The 10,829-nt window shown below is 36.8% G+C and overlaps 1 non-coding gene across 1 annotated transcript; it reads right to left on the reverse strand.

Moving 5' to 3' along the window:
* Positions 1 to 477: 477 nt before the first annotated feature.
* trnai-uau (transfer RNA isoleucine (anticodon UAU)) lies at positions 478 to 570 on the reverse strand. The gene is given in 2 exon segments: positions 478 to 513; positions 533 to 570. It is a non-coding gene; the product is annotated as a tRNA-Ile (tRNA).
* Between the last annotated feature and the right edge of the window lie 10,259 nt (positions 571 to 10,829).

A 10,829-nucleotide genomic window follows, 5' to 3' on the forward strand; every position in this document is an offset into this window, starting at 1 on the left:
GAATTAGATGTAGCATAGCGGAGAGTAAGGAGGGAAGTTTGATTAACAGCGCTAATACTCTTCTATTGACTTACTTTTCAAATGACTTAAAGTGAATTATACTGTTCAATACTGTGAATTACATTTGTTATAGTTTTAACAAATATGTCAAAAAACAAACAAAAAAAAACATTTTATAAAAGTTACCTTCTTTGGCTTTATGTAACCTGAAAAGAGCAATAAAGAGACTGGTTTCAAAATACCAATTCATGAAAAATCCTAATTTCAGATATTTACTTCAAGGACCCACATGATTTTTGTCTTAAATTTCTCATTTAATCACTTTTTATATTACGTTAGTTTATATATTAAATATTATCTGTTACATACACCCACAGAAATATGACTGCTACAGTCTGTAGGTTCCTTCTCTGTTCCTAGATCGGATATTTATTCTTTCCGTCTCTACATAATAATATAGACCCGGAATTAAACAAATGCTCCAGGTGAGGCTCGAACTCACAACCTCGGCATTGCTCAAGGTGTACTGTCTTATAAGTACCGCGCGCTAACCGATTGCGCCACTGGAGCTCCCGGTGTTTTGCAACATACTGAAGAAAAAATCTTACCAGCAAAACCATTCAAGTCCATTTCGTTTATTTATGTATTTGTTTGTACTGTAGTTCAAGTATGGTGTGAATTTTGGGGATACCAAGCTGAGCGCGCAGCCACGCCATAACCGAGCGAGTTTTTGAAAATATCACATATATTTAAAGTACCCTGGAAAAAGACAGCGATGAACTGATATCTGTAGTGGCTCCAGGGAGGCGCTAGGAGGTGCTATAACTCCCCATGGATCAGACGTAGCACCCCAGAGAAATATTTAATAATTTATTTGTTTAAATATTTTATAAAATTTGACTGTGATTATATTACGAATATTATAATCTATTATAAATTAACAACAAGACTCATTGCCTCAGAAAAGGCAATGAGTTTTTGACCTCATTTCACATCCTGTAAACAAACTAGTGGGTGGTAGAGCTGGACTGGTGATTATACAGGGAAAAAGGCTTTTTTTTTTTTTTTTTTGCAAACAGTATCCAACGTGTCTAAGGCTGAACAAAGGACTTTCAGAAGAAGTTTCCAAAAAACATATTTTCATTATGTTTCTTGACAGCGAGGAAAGCTCCTTCGTTAGCAAGATGCTATAAAGCAAAGAAGGGCATGGATGAGGCATTAACATCACTCCTCCTTCCAAAAACACGTTTTTACACTTGCATGAGTTGTTATCTGTGTTGTTGACATTTCCAGTTAGTCGGTGTGAGTTATGAAGACATTTTCTGTTGTGGGAAAAAAATAAATAAATAAAAAACCTACCTGAGGAACAGCATCAGGGACAGTTGAACCACCAACCTTTCATAAAAATCAAAACAAGCTTTTTAAATCTAAACGTGCCACAGTCATGAACAATGGAATGGAATGAACTGGATTGATCTGACTTAAATTTGGACCAATTTAGGTTATTTCTGTCTAAATTGCAATTGTGTGTGTGAGTGTGAGTGTGCGTGTGCATGGTTGGTTGTCCCTTTAAATGTTTCACGTGTGTTGCTCTAAACACGCATGGAACTTTTATATTTTTGCTTCTTTGTTGGTAAAAAAAAAATCTTATTGAAGAGAAAACATAGATGGCGTAACTTAGAAGCAATTGAAAAACAGACTCTTTTGATGCATTTCACTTCAGTTTTCTATAATTACAATAAACTGCAGTCATCAAATCCTTGAAATGTACCCCCTGAGGTACCCCACATACAATCTCCAGACAATCAGATTCAGTATCTCCCATTTTCACAAATTGTTTTCTGCTCTTTAACTCCTCATCCAGTTCAAAACTACTCCTCGAATTCCATAATGTTCTAATTTTTTAATTAGGATATCATGATTTATCGTGTCAAATGCTTTCTTTAGATCTATGAAAACCCCTACAACTATTTTCATACTATCTCTTGCATTGGTAATTTCTTCTATGAAGTCGGTTACACCTTGTGATGTTGACCAATTTGCTCTGAATCCATAGTGATCACTGCAAAGTAGTGTATGTTTGTCTATGAATTTTTCCAGTCTCTTCTTTAAAAGTTTTTCTAGCATTTTAGAGAACTGAGGGAGAAGAGAGACAGGCCTATAATTAGTGAAAAAGTGATTATTACCAGTTTTATAGATTGGTATAATCTTTGCTGTTTTCATATTGTTGGGAAATTGTCCCGTTTGAAATGAGAAATTACAAATGTAAGTTAATGGTTTAGCGATACCCTCAATTACAATTTTAATTGTTTTCGTGTCTAGATCATCAAAGTCAGTGGATGCTTTGCTTTTACATTTATTCACAATATCAATGAATTCTTTCTCTTGCATTGGGGTTATGATACATTGAACTTGTATTATTCTCAGTATAATTTAGATGATTTGCTGTTTTAATTGCAGGTATTTTTTCTTCTAAGTGAGGTCCTACATTCACAAAATAACTATTGAATTTATTTACGACACTCTTCATATTGGTAATATTCTGGTCATTATGTAAAAAATACTGTGGACAATTGTTACTGTTAGAAGTTTTACTGATAACACTATTTAAAATGTTCCATGTCGCTTTAGTATTATTTTTATTACTATCCAGTAATTTATAGTAATATTCCCTTTTACATGCCTTTATAATATTAGTTAACTTTTTTATATTTGTTTTCTGATTCAGAAGTTCTATGTTTTATAAATCCCCTAATAAGTTTGTTTTTCTTTTTACATGCATTTTGTATTCCGTTTATAATCCACTGCTTTTTTTTTTTTTTTTGCCAGCTTTTCATCTTATTTTCCTTAACTGGACAGTTTTTGTCATATAGTTATTTAAATATTCTTAAAAATTCTTCATATGCTGAATTCACAGCATTTATTCTATAAATTAATCTCCACTCATATGTCATCAAATCGGCTTTTAGTGCCTTCAATGACTCTTCTGACCGAACCCGTCTGTATTGTGATCTGATGTTTCAATCAGTTTTTTTTTATTATTATTTTTTTTTTTGTAGTCGTAGACTGTGATCACTGGTAAATGATTAGTTATGTAATTTATTAATATTCCACTTGCTTAACTATTTTCAAGGTTGCACAGTGCGATGTAATGCGACTGAGCCTGGTGATTTTAGGATACAGGCTTAGACTGTACATGGTATTAATAAATTCTTCTGTCATTATTTGGATTTAGAAGATCAATGTTGAAATCCCCTCAGATAAATGTAACTCTTTGATGAACTTTTATACATTTTTCTTCCATTCAGTCATTGAATATTTCTATGTTTGATCCAGGGGCTCTATAAATGCAACTCACAAAGACATTCTTCTTCTTTTCCATGAGTATTTCTACAGCCACACATTCAAGAACGTTATCCATGACAGATGACATTGTTTCTATCGTCTTATAATTAATGTTCTTGTCCACAAAAAGAGCTACACCGCCTCCATTTTTGTTTTCTCTGTTTCTACACACCATTTCATAACCATCAATTTCAAAGCCCTTTTCACTATTGAGCCATGTTTCTGATAATGCAACGATATTAAAGGTCTGTGAGAGTTGTTGGAGGTACAGTTTGATGTTGCATACAAGCTTCTGGTGTTCAAGTGAGTTATTGAAAGCTTATGTTCAGTTTTAATGCTGCTGTCAAACTGGTCATCAGTGTAATAGTGAAAACTGTCGTTGATAAAAAAAAATTGTTATCTGGATCAATGTCATTTTCAATATCTTGCTGATGATAGTCGTACTGAAATGTAGTCAGTTCCACATCGTCATAATCAGCGATCCGTGGCAACATTTTTCTGTCGGGGGTGAACGTCAGCTGTGCCAGTTGCCATGGCAATGCTTGTGTATCTGGCTAATGATTGGCATCGCTGGGTGCAAACCACATACCTGGTTGTCCTTTAAATATCACTGCGTAATTTTGGGGTACTCGAGCGGGGATGGGTGATCAGCTTATCATAACGGAGATAAGAGATGTCTCCTCTTTGACATGCTGCTTTTAAGTCCTGCATCTGTGAAGTCCTCGTGAACATAGAGTTTGGATCCCTTAAGTACCTTTTTGCACTGCAGAATAGTTGATCTGTCCTTGTGCCTCAGGAATTTGACGACTATCAACCTGGGTCCATCTCCTCTAGGATTCCCAGTGCTTTGAGCTCTTTGCATCTCGATCTCATGTTGTAGGTTTGACTTTTCAGACAGAAACCCTCATTGTTTAGGGTATTGCTGCAGGAGCAGTGATGTCACAGGGACAAAGACCATGACATCACTCATGAAATAGTGATGTCATAATAAATGACTTTGGACTCAAGACATTGATGTCAAATCAGAGTTCCAAGGAGCAACGAAGAAAGCACTGTTGGAAAAAAATATTCTCGTAAAACAATTGCTATCCAAAAGTAAGAAGACAATGATGCAACCAAGAAAACATTCGCTGACCAAGGCCAGGTCAGATCACTTAACTAACAAAGAGAAACATACGGAAAATCAAGATGAAAAAGCCAGAGGCAGAAGACTATCCACACAGAAAGAGGCAAACTCCAAAGCACGTTCTCCGTCCAGAGAGAGAGCTCTACAAAATGAAATAAATTTACGAAAACAACTGGAGATCGCATACCACCAGCAGAAGAAGGAAATGAAACTGCTAGAGGTAAAATATTTTAAACTTTCTAACAAATGTAAAGGGATTTCAACCAAATTTCAGGAAAGTGATGCCAAAGTTCAGGATCTAGAAGGTCAGATAAAAAACTTGGAACGAACTATTGCAGAGAAGACACATGCTCTAATGGTTCAAACTGCAAAGAGAAGAGATTTGTCTGACAAGTTGGCAGTATTGAAGCTCTACAAGGAAAGAGCGCTTAATGCAGAAAAACAAGTCTCAGAGCTCACAGATGACAATAAAAAATTGGAAGCGCAACTAGACATGTCTCAGCAGAAAACAGTTATATTTAAAAATGAATCAGAGGCCCACAAAGCCGAGGTTAAAAAGCAGACAGATCTCTTGAGAACTAGAGAGAACACGATTGGTAATCTTAAGATCCAATTGGATGCAAAACAAAAGCAAATCGACGCTCTGAAAGACGAAATTAAGAGACAACGTAGACTTGCAGAAGTGTCAGAACTGGAGGTAAAAAGAAATCGCCAGAATGAAGAAGTGACAATAAAAAGGATACAATACAAAGATGAGGAAAATTTGAGCCTGCGAAAGGAAGTCACGGCACTACACAAGGATGTGAATGATTTTGAGAGGAAGTTGTCAAAACAAGATCTGAAATACCAAATCCTCCAGGAGAAATATGAAAATGCTCATACAGACCAAACATTCCTGCAGAAACAGAATAAAACTCTGGAAGAGTCAACAGCGACACTTGAGAAAGAGGTTGTCGAAACACATACATTCCTGACAAAGTTCCAACAAGAGAATAAGTTTCTTAAGGAGCAAGTGCAGCACATCAAGGCAAAGCTGGCTGACGAGATGCGTAGCAGCAAGGAAGATAAGCTAAAATTTGAAAAAGAGCTCAGGCAGAAACGGGAAGAATATACAAGACTAAAGATGGAGACAGAAGACACTCTGACAAAAAACAGGAGAGCCACAGAAGCAATGTACTGTAATGACAGAAAAATTGGATTACAGGCCGATTTAATTCGCGAACAGGAATGTAAGATTATAGAGCTATCTAAGGAAGTTCTGAGACTCTATGAGAATGAGCAGAAATTTAAAATGGTTAAAGAAACATATTCTAAAGTACAAAGGCTATGGATGGATGAAGATAAAGGAGATATTATAATTCTCCCAGATGACAACACGAAAAATGAGAAACTCAAATGGTATCGCTGTGAGAACCACAGATTGTCCACAAAACTGAAAGAGAAGGAAGAAGAAATTAAGGATATCAAGCTTGAGGAGGAGAAGCTGCAGGAAGTGATGAAACATCTCAAGAATAAGTTAGACCTACTGCCGGAAGATGCATTGCATAGAGTGCAGGAGACTCAGAGCAAATATAAAGCTCTCAAGAAACAGATACAAGCTCAACAGACAGAGATCAGTGTATATGTAACGAAAATAAAAACGCAAGAAAACAACATCGCAGAGTTGAAAAATAAACTTTCAAATATCTCATTTTCAATGAAAGATAAAGTTCTGCCAGTTCAGTCAAGAAATATCAAACTGAAACCTGAGGAGACAGACCCAAAGCCGATGAAGAAACACCGAAACATTGTTTATCTTCCGCCTCTTCAAGTAATTTCATGTGGAAAGGCACAATAAAATGATCTCCACAGAAGTTTTACAAGGATTTTAAGGCAACCCATGTGCATGGATTTTGACTTTTCAAGAGGGGTGATTGACCCTCAGTATTTGCTCCTGTGGGACATGAAGGGACAAATCGGGCCTTGTGGGTGGATTTTGGCCTTACAGATCCTGAATGGGAAGCAGTCATTCTAACAGCTTTTTTAGAAAAACTTACTGAATGTCTCACAAAGACAGAATTCTTTTTCCACCTTAGTGACTCACAAGAGAATCGGCAGAGATGATTAATCGCTATAGCAACAGAACACAGAGAAAGGCAGAGCTGATGGTGTGGACTACAAACACACCATCTCTGTAGTTCTAACTATGGTGGAAGACTTAAGCTGTGTCCGAATTCAGGGTCCGCATCTTTTGAAGGACCCGGTCTCCGTAAACCAGATCCTTTGAAGGCTATGAATAAACAAAGACCAGATGAGAAAAGCTGTGAATTCAGACAGGTCTAGCCTCCACCCACTGTCCCCGCCCCCACCTTGGCGTAACTTATGTTGCCTTGCAACCTTGACAGCGTGAAGCAGAGTGTCAAAATGAAGTTTTACAAGGATTTTAAGGCAACCCTGGGTGGTCAACCCTCTGTGATTGGGGAGGGTTCTGCAGGACATGTAGGGTCAAAAATCCTCCCTACCCTAATAGGGTGGATTTTTGACATTTGATTGACTTTTCAAAAGGTGTTGTGGGCTGCACAGTGGCGCAGTTGGTATCACTGCTGCCTTGCAGCAGGAAGGTCCTGGGTTTCATTCCTGACTCAGGGTCTTTCTGCACGGAGTTTGCATGTCCTCCCTGTGCATGCGTGGGTTCTCTCCGGGTACTCCGGCTTCCTCCCACAGTCCAAAAACATGACTGACAGTTTAATTGGCCTCTCCAAATTCTCCCTAGGTGTGAGTGTGTGTGTGTGTGTGTGAGTGTGTGTCTGTCTCAGTTATTATAACTGGTTTAACACAACCACTGTTGCACAGTGGTGTCCAAAGTCAGTCCTCGAGGTCCGGCATCTGGCATGTTTTAGTTCTCTCCCTGATGGTAGTAACAACCTTTTCAGCATGTCAGTGTTCTTCTTAGGCCTCTAACGAGCCATCATTGGATCCAGGTGTGCTAAACCAGGGAAAGAACTAAAACACGCAGGATGAAGGCCCTCCAGGACCGACTTTGGACACCACTGCTGTTGCACATGGGATTAGTGTGGGTATTTAAAATGAAGCTTACTGAAATTTTCAAACTAAAAGCCTCTATATAACTCTCAGAGTAACCAATATTAGCCTTTACTATATTTTTCTCTCAGGTCATTAACATTAGCACAAACATTAGCAGTGCACTACCCCCCATAGTGCAAAGCTAATGCTAATTAGCATTGGCCTTTTCCCTAAAAAAACATTTAGATACCTTTTCTTATTTATTAGCCATGTTTAGTACATGGAAGTCAATTGACTTCCATCACAAGGGGTATCACAAGATTACATGCTTGTGATACCCCACATGCTACTGACAGCATTTAGCCTAACATTAGCATTTTGGCTAATTTTAGCTTATATTTAGCTTTTAACATACCAAATGGCACAAGTCCATGTTAGTCAACATGCTTATGACTTCTCCAATGTTAAAGCTTATTTTAAAGCTAATTTTTAGCATCAGAACGCTGGGTTCCTAACCCTAACCCTTTTAATACAAAGTTGTTCTAAAAGTTGCTTTAAAAGTCCACTAAAAGTGCCAACTTTGCAAGGTTTTTGTAAATTATAATTTAATGCAAAATTGGCATTTTAATGGACTTTTAATGCAACTTTTAGAGTAACTTTGCATTAAAAGTGTCATTATTTACTGAATGACACTTCATGACAACTGTCATAAACATTCATAAACACTTCGTTATGTTCATGACAGGTGTTATGTCATGTTTTTGACAGCGTCATGTCAGTCTTATGCACACCCCTTCAAATAAAGTGTTACCGCAGCCATTAATCTTAATGACTGGCAGCTCTTGGTGTAACCACGGATTTACAGCGAACACCTTATACAAGGTAAGGAGATTAACGTTCGTATACTTTATAAGTAAGTATGATTATAAAGATATCAAATATCGCATTATGGAGAAAGTATGCGTTTAACCATCAGTAACCATGGAAACAATGCTGCACCGTCATGTAGCCTAGCATGTATTGAAAAATATGATTAGGGTCCCGTCTTCTGTACGTTTTTAAGGCTGCTCCGGTTTAGAGGGAAACGCTGTTTATGACATAGTGACATAAATCATGTAGTGTGAATTCAGGCAAAGTCGGTAATTTGATCAACACGTCAGGAGGGAGGAGGCTCGGGTCGGTTTCTAAGCTAGCTGTAAATACCGCCGTCTATGAGCCCAACCAGGTGTGCTACGTTCACAGACAAATTAGCTTGATTCCAGCAAGTAGAAACCATGAATAAACTGACAAAAACAACTTGGAAAAACAACTTTAGCCGCTCAGATCAATACTCCCTATTCTCACTTCCGATGTACATCATGGCGCTTCGAATGATTAAGTGTCTATTTGCAAAAGGTCAATACTTGGGTATCTCCTTTGTCATAAATGCTGTTTTAACCTAAACAATGTAATATTATCTGTAAGTAATCTGGCTAATGGCTCAAGGCTCCGTGCTGACGTCTTAGCGTCAAATAAATGCAAATAAGTCTGAAAAATAACAATACTAATGCGTGTGTGTTGATAACTATAGGGGAAAAAAGATCCGTCATAGCATTCTCAGTAAAATGCTTAGCTCCCCCTTAGCAAGTAAGAAAAAAAACAAACAAAAAAACTTAGTTTTACAGTAGAATTAAGCTATACACAATTATGTCATTGGAACTTACTCTGAATTCTCAAGATAGTCATGACTCATGCAACTTAATACAACTTGCACATACTAATATTTTTAACTTTTGAGATTAAGGTCCACTTGTGCACTTACAGTGTAAGCACTACAATTTGCAAATATCAACAGAATTTTCCTTCCATTGTTATTACCTTTTGTTTTATTACTTTCCTTTTTGTCAATTTATTCAAACCCATGGGAAAACGATTAATTCTTAAACTTTGTTTCATTAAATCAATCCACGTTCCTTCAGACATATAAATAAAATGTCAGAAACATCATTGAAGCACTAAGTCTAAACCAAATTTACATTTTGGCAGCTTTTAGAAAGCAGTTAGAAATGGTCATTTAAACTTATATGTCCTGGTGCGTTAATCAAACAGAGGACAGAAATTATGCTTCTTTACGTGTTTGCAAAACCTAACGAGTAGGTTGCGTTTTTTTCCCCCCTAACTAACACATGAACACAACCCTTCATGTGTTAGTTATTGGGATTTAAACTTTTTAAATCAAAGCAAACCCCATCCCAGTGAGGGAGAAGTGAATCTGTGCTAAAGCACAGATTCACATGAACCTCCAAATGGTTTGTTATTAACTCATGTTTACATGAGCATATGATTATCATCCTTGTAATTTGAGAACTGATCAAATGTTGCATAACTCATTTTCCAGAATTCACACGTTGTAAATATATAAAACTTACAGCTACTCTATTCTTTTTAACACTGTGACATTTTGTTGCTGAATTTATGTTTGACTTGAGCCAGTATTAATTTGTAATGCAACATGTAATTTAGGTTACAATGTCCCTGTAAAGTTTTTAAGTCTCTGACTAAGGAAAATGCTTCCTCAACATTGCTTTCAAATTCAGGCTGTAATGTCTGATCAATAACCATATCAGATATTTCTGATTTTGGTTTTAGGCTAAATAAGGCTGTTGTCATGAAGCTTTTACTTTTACCTGTCATGGGTTCATTTCCTATTAAATTGTATAAAAAATTTTATGTAGAGCTTATCGGTTAAATTGGGAATAGGTACATAATTTTGAAATTGTAGAAAAATATTGCAGTTTTGTTTCACATTCAACCCTTTTATCATGTGTTCTGTTACTATCAGTCGTCATGGCAGAGTCCATCCCATAGGTAATGGAAGCTTCAATTTGAGTTTTATTCTTTAAAACTTTAACCAAGTCTATTAATGAATTTTGTTAGTGAAAGCGTATACAGAAGATGAATCATTCTTTTTAATCCATACATGACTTATTTAGAAATGTTTGTTGGGGGTTTCCTGTTGAATCCACCCTTAGCTTGCATTAAAATGACATGTTAGCTCAAAACCTAACACAACATGCCGTGTCAAACTTGTAACCAAACCCTGTTGTGTTAAATGACCCTGAGGTGTTCTGGTTGATATAATATCCAGCAGTGTGTGGAACAACAACCTGAAGGGGGTTACTTTAACCCAGCTGTTTTATGGGACGTTTTCTCCTCGAGTTTATTTTATCACTGTTAACTCTCCTATGTTAAAACATTAGGAACTCATTTTGGAAAGCATATTTAGCTTGTTGCGCATACTTGAAGTTTGCTGTGAAAGAAGGTAAAGATTAAGGTAATTGACTGGAGGCCATCAAACCCCAAAGACTTGGAGCTC

This window comes from Poecilia formosa, unplaced genomic scaffold (assembly GCF_000485575.1).
Source record: "Poecilia formosa unplaced genomic scaffold, Poecilia_formosa-5.1.2 Scaffold40, whole genome shotgun sequence".
Taxonomy (NCBI): domain Eukaryota; kingdom Metazoa; phylum Chordata; class Actinopteri; order Cyprinodontiformes; family Poeciliidae; genus Poecilia; species Poecilia formosa.